Source organism: Rhinolophus ferrumequinum, chromosome X (genome assembly GCF_004115265.2).
Source record: "Rhinolophus ferrumequinum isolate MPI-CBG mRhiFer1 chromosome X, mRhiFer1_v1.p, whole genome shotgun sequence".
In the NCBI taxonomy this organism is placed as follows: domain Eukaryota; kingdom Metazoa; phylum Chordata; class Mammalia; order Chiroptera; family Rhinolophidae; genus Rhinolophus; species Rhinolophus ferrumequinum.
This window is the reverse complement of record NC_046284.1, coordinates 94,531,200-94,544,244: the sequence shown is the minus strand read 5'-3', so window position 1 is coordinate 94,544,244 and position 13,045 is coordinate 94,531,200.

Here is a 13,045-nt window from a genome sequence, read left to right as displayed (position 1 = left end):
GGCTTGGCCCCAGTACCAATGCCACACCCTTGGATGTTTTCATCCTGGGTTGGTACCCGTGTTTTATGGCTCACAAGCTTCTGACCCCGAACCCATGCTTGCCCCTTAAGGGGAGTATGCTCGGCCTTTGGGTTTTTACCAAAGGCAACAGTAGGGAACAGACAACCAATCGGGGAAATTAGCAGCTGTCCCTAGTACCTCCACAGTGTAAATGGAGGGAGGTTGGCTTGATAAGGTCTGCAGCTTCTGGTGCAACCATATCTGCTTGTTGGAACTGAGCTGAGTCCTTTACAGCCCTTGCCTTCTTCTGCTTAGAGGGTTGGGCATTCCCTGCCCAACGCACTTTCCACTGGGAGAGGCTGCCTTGTAGGGTTTAGGGTCAGAGAGTTGGATAGGCTCCAGGCAGCAGGCGGTAATGAAAAGTTCCTGTGGACTCTAACCCCAGCTCTGTTCTTTGGTAGGCATGCTTCTCAGCCTCTGTCTCTTCATCTGAAACATGAAGACTCATAATACATGGTTCATTGGGCTTGTTGAGAGGATAAGGGAAGGACACATAGGAAAACAGTAGGTTCTCTATAAGTGTTCATTTCCCTTCCTTCTAGTACTAAGTCTCCATTTTACAGATGAGGAAAACTGAGGTCTAGGGAAGTAAAGCTACTTTCCCAAGGCCACAGGCCCCTTCACTGCCCCCAGCCACCTATTTTATCTCCTGTGAGGGACCCAGGGAAGAAACCACAATAAGCTTTACTAATACAAAGTCCATTCTCCAAAGGGAAGTGGTTCTGTGTTCTGGTAAAACTTGAACAACTATCTGGGGTGAGGAGGGAAAGGGAAGTGGGGGAGGAAGCTCTGACTTGATTTGGGGTGGTTGATTTTTACTTTGAGATAATTGTAGATTCATATGCCATTGTAAAAAATAATATAGAAAGGTTTCCTATACCCTTTGTCCAGTTTCCCTCAATGGTAACATTTGCAAAACTGCCATACAATATCACAACCAGGATATTGACATGATAAAATCCACCAGTCTTTATGTTTTCCCAGTTTTACTTATGCTGATTTGCGTATGTGTGTACTTAGATCTATGCAATTTTATCACATGTGCAGGCTTATGGATCTACCACACTGAAGATACAGAACAGTTCCGTTACCACAAGGATCCTTCTGTTGCTATCTCCATTTCCCTCCTGCTCTACCTCACCCATGTGACTATTTATCCACCATTACCACTTTGCCCTGATTACTGTAGCTAAATCATAAGACTTAATGTCAGGTAGAATGATTTCTCCCTTTATCCTTCTTTTTCAAGATTGTTTTGGCTATTCTAGGGCTTGTGCTTTTCCATATACATTTTAGAATAAATTTGTCTATGTCTACAAAAAGCCTTGCTGAGATTTTGATAGGAACTGCATTAAAGCTATATATAACAATTTGGAGAGGATTGACATCTTTACTATGTTGAGTCTTCTAATCCATTTATTTGAATGTCTCTTCATTTATTAGATCTTCTTTGATTTCTTTCATCAGCCTTTTGTAATTTTCAGCATACGATCCTGTGCATGTTTTGTTAAGTGTATATCTAAGTATTTAACTTTCTTTGGATTGAATGTAAGTAGTATTATATTTTTAATTTTGGTTTCCACATGTTCAGTATTAGTATATAAAATGCAATTGATTTTTGTGTGTTAATCTTATGTCCTACTTGCTGAACTCACTTATAGGTTCCAGTAATTTTTTGTTTAATGGATTCCTTGGGGTTTTATATATAGACAATCTGCAAATGGGGACAATTTTATTTCTTCCTTTCTGATCTTTTATTTCTTTTTCTTGCCTATTGCAATAGTTAGAATTTTCTGTACTCTAGTGCATATGAGTGGTGAGAGTGAACATCTTTACTTTGTTCCCTAGGGGAGATCATACAGTCAGTCGTTCACTGTTAAGTCGGATCAAACTGAAGTAGTTCCCTTCGATTTCTAATTTTCTGAGAGTTTTTATCATGAAGGGTGCTGGATTTTCAGATGTTGTCTCCATTTGTATAAACATTCTTTTTTATTTTTTTTAATTGGGGAATATGGGGGAACAGTGTGTTTCTCCAGGGCCCATCAGCTCCAAGTCATTGTCCTTCAATCCAGCTGTGGAGGGCACAGCTCAGCTCCAAATTCAGTTGCCGTTTTCAATCTTTAGTTGCAGGGGGCGCAGCCCACCACCCCATGTGGGAATTGAACCGGCAACCTTGTTGTTGAGAGCTTGCGCTCTAACCAACTGAGCCATCCGGCTGCCCCTCTGGGGGTTCAGCGGCAGCTCATTGTCTTCAACCTAGTTATGCAGGGCACAGCCCACTGGCCCATGTGGGAATCGAACCAGCAACCCCACTGTCCAGAGTTCGCACTCCAACCAACTGAGCCATCTAGCCACCCCAGTATAAATGTTCTTGATCAAACTGAAGTAGTTCCCTTCGATTTCTAATTTTCTGACAGTTTTTATCATGAAGGGTGCTGGATTTTCAGATGTTGTCTCCATTTCCTTTGATATGATCATATAATTTTTCCTTTTTGACTGGTTGATACGATGGATTGCATTGATATTGAATGGTGAACTAGCTTCACATTCTCAGAATAAATGCCACTTGATTATGATATATAATTATTTGTATACATTGTTGAATTATATTTGCTAATATTTTGTTGATGATTTTTATTTCTAATTTCATGAGAGATATTGGTCTGTAGTTTTCTTTTTTCGTACTGTCTCTTTCTAGTTTTGATATTGATATAATACTGGCCTCATAAATGAGTTAAGAAATGTTGCCTCCTCTTCTATTTTCCAAAAGAGACTGGATAAAATTGGTGTCAATTCTTCTTTAAATTCTCCACTGTATCCATCTGGGCCAAGGGACTTCTTTTGGGGGAGTTTTAAATTACAAATTTAATTTCTTTAATGATTATAATAGTATCCAGGTTATCTATTTCATCTTGATTGAGGGTTGTTGGTTTATGGTTTTTGAGAAATTGGCCTATATCTTCTAAGTTGTCAAACTTATGAGAGTAAAGTTATTCACTATATTCCTGTATTATCCTTTTAGTGGCTGCAGAACCCATAGTGATATCTCCGATTTTATTCCCGATATTGGTGATTTGTGTCTCATGTCTTTTAACGTGTCAGTTTTGCTAAAGGTTTATTGATTTTTTTCCCTAAAGAACCAGCTTTTTGTTTCATTGATTTTTCTCGGTTTCTTGTTTTCAATTTCATTTATGTCTGCTCTTATTTTTTTTATTTCCTTCCATCTGCCTGTTTTGGTTTTATTTTGCTCTTCTTTTTTTAGCTTTTTGACATAGGAACTTAGATTATTGATTTGAGATATTTCTTCCATCCTAATGTAAGAATTTTAGTGCTACAAATTTCCCTCTCAACAATGCTTTAGCTACATCCCACAAATTTTTATATTTTGCATTTTAATTAATTTAGTTTTATATATTTAATGTTTTGAGACTTCCTCTTGAATACTTGGATTGCTTCGTAGTGTGTTGTTTAATTTCAAATTGTTTGAAGATTTTTCTTCTTGTCTTTCTGTTATTGATTTGTACTTGATTCCATTATGATTGGAGAACATATTCTAAGTGATTTCAAATCTTTGAAATGTGTTGAGCTTTGTTTTATTACCCAAGATGAGGCTTATCTTGATGAATGTTCCATAGGTGCTTGAGAAGAATGTGCATTCTGCTGCTGGGAGGAATGTACTGTAAGTGCCAGTTAGAGCTTGTTGATTGATGGTGCTATTCATGTCTTCTATATCTTTGTTCATAGTTCCTTTAATTTCTGATAGTAGTTTTGTTGAGTAGTTCTGTCAATTGCTGAGAGTGGGGTATTGAAGTTCCCCCCTATAATTGTGGATTTGTCTATTTCTCCTTTGAGCTCTATCAGTTTTTGTACCATGCATTTTGAAGTTCTGTTGTTTGGTGCATACACATTTAGGGTAGCCATTTCTTCCTGGTGGATTTATCCTCTCATAATTATGTAATACCCCTCTTTGTCCCTAGTAAGTTTCTTTGCTCTGAAGTCTACTTTACCTGATATTAATATAGCTAGACCTACTTTTAGAAGTTAACGTTAGCATAATATATCTTTTTACATTATTTTATTCAGCATTCCTATGTCACTATGTTTGAAGTGAATTTCTTTTAGACAACGTATAGTTCAGTCATGATATTTTATCCACTCTGCCAATCTGTGTCCTAATTAATGTATTTAGACCATTTACATTTAAAAGAATTATTAATCTGTTAGCCTTAAGTCTGCCATTTTGTTATTTGTTTTCTGTTTGTTTGTTTCTTCTGTTTCTTTTTTCTTAATTTCTATTTTCTTGCCTTCTTATAGGTTACTTGAGCTTTTTAAAGGATCCCATTTTATTTTATTATCCCATTTTTGAGGATATCACTTTGTATAATATTCTTAGTGGTTGCGCTAGGTGTTACAATATACATACATATCTTATTACAACCTAACTATTACCACTTTGAGTGAAAAAATTGAAATCTTACTTCCATATATGTCCCTTTACTCTTACTTTTAAAATATAAGTATCTCAAGTATTTTCTCTACATTCATTAAGTACCACAACAGATATTGTTATAATTTTTGCTTTAACCATCAAATGTGATTTAAGAAACTTACCAGGAGAATCATACTCTATTATATTTGCCCTTATTTTTACCCATTCCATTGTTTGTTTTTATTTCTGAAGTTGCAATCCTTCTTTTATAATTTCCTTTCCATTCAAAGAGCTTCCTTTAGGCATTGTTTAAAGGTAGATTTACTAGCAACACATTCTCTCAGTTTTCCTTTGTCAAAGAATGTCTTTATTTCCTCTTCATTTCTATAGAATAGTTTCACCAGATACAGAATTCATGGTTGGCAGTTGTTTTCTTTCAACACTTGAAAAATGTTGTGCCACTTCCTTCAGGCCTCCATTGTTTTTGATGAGAAATCCATTGTAATTTGAATTGCTGTTCCTGCTAGTTAATGCATCAGTTTTCTCTGGTTGCTTTTAGGATTTTTGTCTTTGTCTTCCGTTTCCAGATGTTTAATTATTATTTGTCTTGGCATGAATTTTGTTAAGTTTATCTATTTTGGGTTCACTCAGATTCTTGATTCTGTAGGTTTAGGTCTTCTGCCCAGTTTGACGATTTTCCCACTATTATTTCTCCAAAACCTTTTTAGTCCCACATTCTTTCTTTTCTCCTTCTGAGATTCTGATGATATGATTGTGAGATATTTTTTATTGTCTATAATGTCCCTGAAGTTCTATTCTGTTTTTCAGTCTATTTTTATTCTGTTGGTCAGATTGAGTAAACTTTATTGTTCCTTTATAAAATGTACTGATTCTTCTGTCATCTTCACTCTACTATGACCCTATCTAGCAAGATTTTTTCTAGTTATTGTATTTTTCTGTTCTATAATTTCCATTAGTACTTTTTTATAATCTCTATTTCTTTGCTGTAGTTTTATATATTTTTATTTGTTTCAACGGAATTCATAATTATTTGTTGAAGCAACTTTATGGTAGCTGCTCTAAAACTTTTGTCATATATTCCAAAATCTAATTCATCTTGTTATTGGCATCAGTTCATTATCTTTCTAATCCAAATTGTGATTTTACTGGTTCTTTTTTTCTTTTTTTAAAGATTTTATTGGGGAAGGGGAACAAGACTTTATTGGGGAACAGTGTGTACTTCCAGGATTTCTTTTTTTCCAAGTCAAGTTGTTGTCCTTTTTAATCTTAGTTGTGGAGGGTGCAGCTCAGCTCCAGGTCCAGTTGCCGTTGCTAGTTGCAGGGGGCGCTGCCCACCATCCCTTGCGGGACTCGAGGAATTGAACTGGCAACCTGGTGGTTGAGAGCCCACTGGCCCATGTGGGAATCGAACCGGCAGCCTTCGGGGTCAGGAGCACGGAGCTCTAACCGCCTGAGCCACCGGGCCAGCCCCTACTGGTTCTCAATATGTTGACTAATTTTTTATTGTATCTTGGATATTTTAGATATTATTTAGGAGACTCTGTATTTAAATATTTTATTTTGGCAGGCATTTGTCTTGTTTAGATTTAGCTTCTATGTTCTGTCTTACTTTTGTGTTATAGTTCCAATGACAATTTCGCTTTTTGGAGCCCTTGCAATGAATTCTGGTCATTCATGTGGCTCTGCTTGAGTGTCTGTTATATCTCTGCTGGTGCTACCTTCAGAGAAAGAAGGTGTTTCCGTGGGCCTCTCCATATTCTTAGGTGGGGTGTGAGGGATACAAGACCTGTGAGAGGAGAGAATTTCTTTTGGCCTCTTCACTGGTCATCTGGTACCTTTTGGCTTCCCATTCTATTTCTGTAGGTGCCTCTGGGGAAGTGAAGAGCCAACTTATTTAAGCTGCCTTTTGCACTGAGTGGAGGATCAGGGGACATCGAGTCTGGGTGACTCTCTACCATTAGGTGGATGATTGGATGGCATTGGTCTTGGGTTACCTCTGCCACTGAGTAACCCACAGATGGCTGGAAAACATGGGGCCTGCTAGCCCCACTGATACCTGTCTAAATATCTACCTGTTGCTGCGTGGTATGGGTTGTGGGGTGGATTGGTGCACTCAGGACCCACTCTTGCCCCTGCTATGAATAGATTGAGCCCACTGCTATTGTTGGATGTAGGGCAGGTGATGGGTTGGCCTCCTGAGCTCTGCTGGTACCACTGCTGTAAGCAGATTGGCCTGCCACTGCCATTGTGTATATGTCTCCTTGCTAAGTTCTGGCTGGACTTCCCTTTCCTTGTTAATAAAAAAGAAAAAGAAAAACCCAGAAAACTCACCACAGTATTGTTCTTTAAGTCCTGAGGTCCCTAGTCAGTTTGTCTTCTACCCTGTGTTCAGAGTCCTACTATCATTGTCTGTTGAATTATTTTCAGGGTATTTAGTTGTACTTAGAGGGGAAGAGCAGGAAAAATTGAGTCTATGCCATCTTGTCCCAGAACCTGAAGTCAGTTTTTTTTCTAAATCAAAATTATTGCTCAGAAAAGGAGCATTTTTCTGGGTAGTAGATAGAGAAGTGTTCATTTTATATTATACTTTATACATTCCTTTGGGATTAAAGTATCAAAAGTAGCTGAACGTAAGTCTATGCCAGATGTAACGTAATCTTCTATTGCCATTACACTGTCTCTCTTATTGTGGTTTATGCTCTATTATATTTATTTTAACCAACAAAGTACATGTTTGTTCTAGACACATTAGCTAGAAATGATTTCAATCAATGATAATTTGAGTGATCATCTGACAGAATAGATTTAAAATGAGGCAAAGAAATTTAATGCAAATTTAGTCATTATTCATGGGAGTATGATGACCTTACAATTCCAAGAGTTAGATGATGTAAGCAAGCCTTTTAAGTATCACTTTAAAAAGCAATGCATATATGGTTACCTTTGGAGATAATAAATATAAACCTATAGGATGAATTTTTTAAAAACTGTCTTAATGCAAAGATGGCAACTTGAAGTTTTGTATGCTTTCAGTGACACCATTACACTTACACTAAGAGTGCTGTATCTTAACTTTGAGGAAAATAAAGATAATGTGACCTGGAGAACTGTGTCAGATGGATCAAACATATCCTTGTGATTACTAAAAAAGTCACTGATGTCAATGATAATTAATTGGCTTAAATTCAATGGTTTCACAAGGAAAAAGAATAGGATTTCCAATTAATACTTCATTTTATATAAAACATGGTTTTAAATACATATATACAACTTTATTAGAACATTTAATCTTGTAAGTAAAACTTTCAGTATTCTATCTGTATCTTTGAAAGTTTATGTATTTAAGGTGACCAAAAAAATCTTTTAAAAAGAAGTTTTCAAAAAAATAAAAAGAAGTTTTCATTTGGAAATTTGGAGGTTACATTATATTCGGTATAGTTATTTTGGTACATCAAATACCCAGAACACTATAGTTGTAAGCCCACTACCTAGATTATGAAACAGTAACCTCTTCTCATATTTACCACATAGGTTTTAAAAAGAAAGAAAGTGTGCAGTGAAAGTCTTCTGTGTAGCCTACTGCTATCTCATTCCCTTCTTCTTTCCGCTAGAGATGGGTATTCATCATTTTCATGCATGTCTGATATATTAGGTTGCTGCAAAACTAATTGCAGTTTTTGCAATTATTTTTAACCTTTTAAACTGCAATTACTTTTGCACTAACCTAATAATTGCATATGTGTGTGTGTGTGTGTGTGTGAAAGCAACACTTGTTTTATTGAAAACAACACTTGCATTGTTTCATGAGTTTTAAAACATTACACAAATGAAATCATGCTGCGTATATCATTCTGTGTTACTGATATATTTGAAAATTATTTTTATTATCTTATTTGTGTTTTCTGCTTACAATACTTTTGTTCTTCTTTCCAAACTATTGATGGATTGAAAACAAATTAATTCCCTTTTATATGCACTGCCACTTTGGAAGCTATATGCTGTATTTCTAATTTTACTAGTTATCTTTACATTTTAAACATACATATTTAATTTTAAATGTTTTTTTCAAAGTCTTAAGCTATTTAATGTATCCTTTCTCCTCTACCAAACTTCCAACTACCCCAAATAGCCTCCCCAGTTTCCTTGTTATTTTGTCAAGAATTCTAATCTCATCCTTTTTTAAACGCGCAATTTATGGCTTTTGTTTTTTAATGGTCAATAGCTAATTAAATTTATCAACCTATATTATTATTATTATTATCACTATTCTTTATTTATTTATTTATTGGTTAACCATTGTTTATTTATTTATTGGTTAACCATTGTTAACCATTCATAGCTCACTCCTCTCTGGGTTCACTTTTCTTCTTATTGAAGTAACTATGTCCTTTCATTATATATCTGTGGACATTTTATATTAGAAGTATCTTTATTTTTCCTCCCCTTTAAATTATATGTTAGTTGAAATGAAGATCTAGGTTGACAATTATTTTTCCTTAGCAATTCAAAGACTCCATTGTCTTCTCATCTATTGTTGTAGATGAGAAGTCTGTGTCAAGTTTAGTACTTTTTCTTGTGGCAATAATTTGTCTTTTCATTCTAGTAGCTTTAAAAAAATTTTTGTCCTTGATATTCTGAAGTTTCAATATAATGTCTAAGCTTAGATTTATTTTTATTCATACTGTTTAGAATTTGGTATAACTTTTAATGTGAGTGTTTTCTATCTTTCTCAATGATCATAATTTTGGAAAATTCTGTTCCCTCAGTTTGAACTCCAATCAGATGTATATTGCAGCCTCTTCTCAGCCGCTCTCTTAACTGCTCTTTCATTATATCCTTTTGTCTCTTTGTACTATGTTTTAAAAATTATGCAAGACTATATTCCAATTAACTAATTTCTATTTGATTAGGTCCAAACTAGAGCTGACCTCATTTATTGATTTGTTTATTGGTTTGTTTTCATAAATTTGTATATTTTTTATTTCCAAGATTTATTTATATCCACTTGTTCCTGTTTCATTTTAGCCATTCTGCTGCCTTACACTTCATTATTTCCTGTGTGTTCTCTCTTTCTCTCTCCTCCCACTAATATTGTTAGTTCCTTTATTTCTTTGAAGGTCTTGGATATACTAATATACTATTACTAAAGTTTTTTTTATATCACTGTTATTTTTATTTTATCTAGAGTAAATTTATTTAATTGTTGATTTTGTCAACTGCTCTTTTTTTCCATGTATTTGGAATTTTCATTTTCAGTCTTACCTTAAATGGCAGTTTGGTGTTACTATTTTTCTTACTCTCTTTATGTGGTCACTTCTCCCTGTCAGGCAGTTTTTGAGTTGCCTTCACCTGATTCACTGGAGCTCCAGGTCTTATATCAGTTGCTCAGAGCTCCTATCAAATGATGACACTAGGGTATTATCAATCCAGTTGCATAGCCATGAATAGCTTCAACCAGGTCCTAGCTATAGGGCACTCTTACTCCAAGTTTAACCCATAGTTGCCAAACCCCATTGCTCTCCTCCAACTTAAACCTAATTCTTTATTCTGGTATACTGCCAAGCAAGCCCATAGCTTTTGTCCAATTACTGCTTTGAATTTCTGCTTTATTTCTGTCCCACAGAGATGAGTTGGGGTTTTTTTTGCTTTGTTTTTTTGGTTGTTATTTTTTTCTATTTTTTTTTTTAATTTTTTTTTGTTGTTTTCTTTTTTTTATTTTTTATTTTATTTTTTAATTTATTGGGGTGACAATTGTTAGTAAAATTACATAGATTTCAGGTGTGCAATTCTGTATCACATCATCCATAAATCACACTGTATGTTCACCACCCAGAGTCAGCTCCCCTTCCATCACCATACATTTGATCCCCCTCACCCTCATCCATTTGATCCCCCTCACCCTCATCCATTTGATCCCCCTCACCCTCATCCATTTTTTTCTATTTTTGAACTTGGCTAGGTTTCCTTAATTTTACCTTATAATATTTTATCTATCATCCCTATTTATCTATTGGAAAAGGCTTTATTTTATTTCCTTGTTTTTATTTTCCCTTGATCTCATTTACACAATTTATATCTATTTAGAATATAAACATAGTCTAATATATTCAATATAAATAGATATGACCAAACCATGGTATTATGACAAAACCATGGTATTCTCTAAGAGGGTGGCTACCTAGAAATCAGAAAGAATAACCTTAGGTAAAAGCTACCCAAGCTGAACCTTATAGGCCAGGTAGAATTTTTCCAGGTGAATAAAGAGATGGAAGTACATGCTCATCAGAGAACAACTGCACAAGGAGAAGAAGAAACTACTGTGTATGTTACAGTAATAACTGGAGACGCGGTGTGAGGAGTTCTAAGGGGAGGAGTAAGAGATGAGATTAAAGAGGTGGGCAGAGCTCAGATCATTGAAGGGGTTTGTGCACTCTGTTCTTGAGTGTGATTTTTTTCCTGAAAGTAGTAGATAGTAATTTAGAAATTTTAAGCAGAGGAGTGGCATAATTAGATTTGGATTTTAGAAATATCACTCCAGATTGTAGGAACTTGGGGCTAACTACAAGCAATGGCGAGGATATAGACTCTGGCAGCAACTAGAGGAGTTGGGGAGGATGAGATGGGTGGGAGAGATGTTTAGGAGGCAGACATTACTGAGCTTGGTGATGGAGAGCCTGAGCGGTCTGAGGAAAAGCAGGAGTCAAGGACAACTCACATTTTGTGGATTTTGTAATTGGGTAGATAGGATGTTGTCATTGGAAATAATAAGGAGGGGCAGATATGTGGGGAGGGTATGAGGGTGACAATAAATAGGGTTTGGGACATGTTAATTTCTAGGAACTTGTGGTTCTCACAGTTGAAGATGTACTTTAGCAGGTGGACATGCAGATCTGGAACTCACAAGAGAGCTGTGCGAGGTGAGAGGAGAAGGCTGTTGACAACACTGGCCCTTTGAATATATACAACTTGTGAGGCTCACCTCAGTGATAAAAGCTAATGTAGAATATTCGTCTTTTTCTCCATGTATTATTCCCACCATCACTTTTATTTTTTTATTTATTTATTTATTTATTTTAGAATTTGGACTAGATGTTGGAGGAAACCTCATAACTATTTGTAAACTAAAGATGGCATCTTCCCCATACTTTTGTTTTTTTAATTTTATTAAATTTATGGCGTGGCATTGGTTAAACAATATATATAAGTTCCAAGTGTACAATTCTGTAATACATCATCTGTATATTGCATTGTGTGTTCACCATCCGAAGTCAAATCTCCGTCTGTCACAATATATAAAGAACTCATACAGCACCATCGCTTTTAAAAGAAGATGATAGGACCAGAAATCATTGTTTCCAGGAAGAGAAGACTTGGAACAGTCTTTCTTTCTCTCTTGCAGTGCAGTTGGATTCCATCATTACCCAGTCCCTATTTACTGGTTGTATTAGGCCGCTCTTCATTCAAACTACCACATGTTTGTTTTTTTTTAAAAAAATGCCTGACATCAACCCAGTTAACTTATAACATGGAGGTCTAACCTATTCCCCAAGACCTTTCTACTGCATGGGAGAAGCATAGAGAATGGTAACCAGTGTGTAGTAGGTCCACTAAACAACAAAAAGAAATATACTTTGGTTAAAGAGCTTTAGGTTAGATGCAAAGGCACCTTCCATGAGGATCTTGGTTAAGTGCAGAAATGGGTTACTCAAGGTGTCGGGGAATCTACACTCTCAAATGTTTCTAACAATAGAACAAGCATTTGTTTTATTGGAAAATTTTTAAGATAGCTTAGTAAAAGCATCAAAATTGTTTAGTGTCCCTTCCACTGCGCTCAGGATGAAATATAAAATCTTAGTGTGGCTTATACAGCCCATCATGATTTCTCCCTCACGAACTCTCTCCTACTTTCCTCCAACTCCAAACCTACTGAATTTTCACTCTCTCCAAAGCTCCATGCTCTCTCCCTTTGGGTCTTCTCTCTATTTGGAAATTCTTCCTCTTGCCTTGTATCTCTGTTGCCTCTGATTCATCCTTCAAGTCTCACCTTAGATACTCCTTCCTTCAGGAAACCTTTACTGATCTTCTAAATTGTAGCTGTCCCTCTTATGTGCTCATATTTATTAATTAAATCATTCAATAAATGTGTTTTATGGACCTACCATGTGTGAGGAACTATGCTAAATTCTGAAAAAATAAACCTGCTTAATAGAGTCCACAAGGGAAGAGAGGCAAGTAAACCAATGGTATTAGTGCAGAAGATGAAAATGTTCTAAAATAAAATATATGAAATATGTACTAAAATATCTTCCAATAATGTAGCATGAAAAAACAAAAATATTTATTTCTCTTTTAACAGTTGGAGGTGAGTATTCCAGATCAATGAGAAGTTCAGCTTCAAGAAGTTGTGCAAGAACACAGACAGAGAATGGCTCTGCTATCGTCAATGCATAGCTTCCAAAATCACTCTAGTCCATTGCTGTCCAATAAAATATTGTATAATGATGGAATTGTTCTATTTATATCTGTGCTGTCCAA